Source organism: Poeciliopsis prolifica, unplaced genomic scaffold (genome assembly GCF_027474105.1).
Source record: "Poeciliopsis prolifica strain line A6 unplaced genomic scaffold, Auburn_PproV2 SCAFFOLD251, whole genome shotgun sequence".
NCBI lineage: Eukaryota > Metazoa > Chordata > Actinopteri > Cyprinodontiformes > Poeciliidae > Poeciliopsis > Poeciliopsis prolifica.
The window spans coordinates 23974-27498 of NW_026562626.1; positions in this window are offsets into that span (position 1 = coordinate 23974).

The window sequence follows — 3525 nt, forward strand, 5'->3', positions numbered from 1 at the left end:
GCTAAATATATTCAGGAAGTTTAAAGGTTATTATAGTTTTGATACCAATGGTGCCTAATTAAAAATGACCCGCTAAAAAAGTCTTCAAAAATCCTCCTGTTTGCCTTAAAAAGGCTTTAGTGAAAACAAGAAGCTATATAAATATGGAGAATGTGACACTTTTTCAGACTAAATCAAACAAAATTCTTTGCGGTAGCAGATGCCATTTGTGAGCATAAAGTTTCAGGTTAAAAAAAAATGCTTTCATTTTGCAGTGACTTTTACTTTTATGTAAACTCTGTCAGTAAAAACTTTGTCATGCCTGGAGAAGCATTAAAACAATAAGCTTAGCTTAGCTTAGCTTGTCCTAACTGCTTAGCTCATTTTTCTCTGTGTCTGGGCAAAATGATGCAGTATGTCTGACAGATAAGCAATTATCTGTGCTTCCTTACATGAAAATTATATTTTAAATAACATATTGTGGGTAAACTAAATCCTGATAAGAGTTTCACTGAAAAATTCCTTGGAATAACAATTTAACCACCATATTAATTGAACTACCGTAGTTAAACTTTTGATAATAGACTGATTATTTGGCAAAAGGTGAGACTTGCACAATCTCTACGTGGAGGCCTTATTCTATTATGTACTGATGCACTAAGTTTAACAATGCAGAAGTAAATCAACCAATCAGAGAGCCAGCTACAACTTAAAATATTTAAAGACATCAAGTGGTTAAAACTTTGATTAAAGTTAAAATGCTATATAACTTCCTAAATCTCTAATATTGGCCTAAACGTTGTGTAAAACTTCCATATTTAAACAAAAGAAAAATTGTTTTTTATCTGTTCTAATCTTTGTTTTCATTATATATATTATTCTGTAAAAACCTCCTGATTTGACTGAAGGAGCAAAAAGGCAAATTTGAGAGAAGCATTCTTCAAAAGCTGAATTTTTAATCTTCATAGGTGTTTTTACATTGATATGCTGAGAGTCTCTTGAATGTCTGTGACCTGAAATCTGAGTTCTTACACATGTACCTGCAAGCTGGATCCTGACATTTAAATTAGTTCAAAAGCCAGATTTAGATCACCTTACTTTCCTGGAACTAGTTTAAAAATAGCATTGCACAAAAACAGAAGCATCTACTAGTGGTGTAGATTTCTTCTTATATCTTGCAATCCAAGATTTAAAAAAAAAAATGACCCAGTGTGGATATTCACAATTCTTTCTTGAGTGACCTTAGCAGAGGAGGCTCCTGGTGTAATTTTACACCTGAGGAACTGGCTAATTCTGCCAATTTGAGCAGATCTGCTGTAGCCACAAATTACAGCAGATTCTGTAAGCAACACAAACTATCTTTACAGCTGCTTGGAAGACATGTTTTATAACTGACAAGCTACAGTCATACCTGAGGCCCAGCACTGAATAACAAAAACAATACAATAGACAAATATCTCTAACTGTTGACATTTCGACTTACTTCAAGTCCTTTGTTTGTTTGTTTTTTTTTGTCTTCAAGTTACTTCTAACAACAAAACTGGGCGTCCACAGACCTGACCACAAGAAATTATTAAGATGACATTCAAATCTGGATTCCTATGGTAACATAGCAGCCAGACCATCGCGTCAGTCAATAACTGATCGCATAATGTTTACACAAGAAACCATACGTTTTTTCTCTCTGGCTGTAATAGCACTGTTTTTAAAGTATTAGTGACTGTAATAATATTATATTTTAAGCTGCAACAGCTGGTTAAACAAAAAGTTAAGCTAAATTTTGACCTTTGATATGTATCCTTAGCAAAAAAACATTCCCACCCTAGTTCTATTCAGTTTGCAGGGTTTGTTTAGATATTTAGAGTCGGTATTACATTCACATAATATTGTTCATATGTGTTCTCTAATTTACCTGAACTAAATTCAGATGTTAATTCAAAATTATTGTTTTGTTTTATTTTGTTGCAATTATTTATGTTGCAACTTACTATAATCAGGAGCTGAACATCAAAAAGTTTATATGCTTTATTAAGCGTTCATCATTTCTCTAGAACTGCTGTTTTGATAGGCAAATGCATTGAATTTTGTTAATCTAAAAACAGAGATGTTAATCAATCAGTATGCTGTTGAACCTTCTTAACTTGCAAAAACAATCCTATATCAAATAACAAGTACATTGTAGTTGGACAATATTGCTCTTAGTCTTTTGACACCATATTCAATCATGGTTGTTTTCCTTGTAACTCAATCTGTTGTAGCTATAAATTGAATACACAGGAATTTCATGGTAGCTCTCTTCTCCTCTTTCCCCCAGTTAAATAACTTTAATAAGCTGTCAAAGTTAAAATTGAAAATTGAGAAAAGAGCGTGTGAAGCAAAATTTTATCGTAATTTTTTAATGGTGGCTTTATTTATTGTAAACCATGATTTAGCTGGTCACCGTTCTACATGCTGTTGTAGTGATTAGTCTACAGAACTGAGTATTGGTCAGTGTGAATAATGCTGCCAAACAATGATTGTGTTTTTGAACTTCAGTGTAGCGTGCTTTTATTTTGTATAATGGCAGAAACTTCCCTGATCCATTTGTTGGGAGTACTGCTAAGATTCTGGATAACTCATCAACAAAGCATGACAAGGGCCTGGAATGGAAAGATTTTATTTTCAGGTTCCCATTATATTAAAATACCTGACCAAAGTTTTTAGACAATTTTGCGGTGCCAGTGGACTTTTCTTCCACACAATTTTTTGACAAAGAGGAGGGAAGAAATGCAGCAAGGGCCCCAGAATAGAAATCAAACCCTGAATGGCCCCTCAGCCTCTGCATTTGGAGCTCTGCTCTACCATTACACCTTCAATTGAAAACTGCTTTTTGATGCTTTTCTCCTTCAGACATTTTCCCTATTTGTACGCTTGTCTTTAGAGATAACCATTGCCAACACAAGCAAACTGTTTCGAGCATATCTTTCCCTGCAGCAAAGCTCGCTGATAAAATTACATTTTACTGCAGCTCATGAAGCAGCCTTTTTCAATTCACTAAAAGCTTGACATTTGTCCAACTCTTTGCAAAAATGTGTTAGTTCTAAAGATTTTGGACATGAATAAACTCATGATTTTAATAAAAAACCTGATTAAGAACAGAACATGCATAACTACCTTGACTGATCACTAATAACCTGACTACCTGAGCTAGTCTGGTCAAAATAAATGATCTAATTTCAAGGTTTATTCTAACAGGTCCAGAATTTTAGAATTTTATGTATATAGCAATAAAATATAAAATCATTATGATGATACCTGTTAAAATTATCTGAATTAAGTAGTTGGTAAGTGGAACAGTCTTATTCCATTATTTGAGTCTCATTTTCCTCTCACTATAATTCAGTCTATTCAAATAGGGCTGGTTCCCAAAGGATAAAAAGAAACTTTCCCAAGGACAAATCTTCGTGCTCATCTCGTTGATAATTCAAGAAGCAATATGTCACAATTGTATCACAATGTTGGTAACGTTAAGTTCACCAAGGCAAAAATAAAGAAATATACAACAGC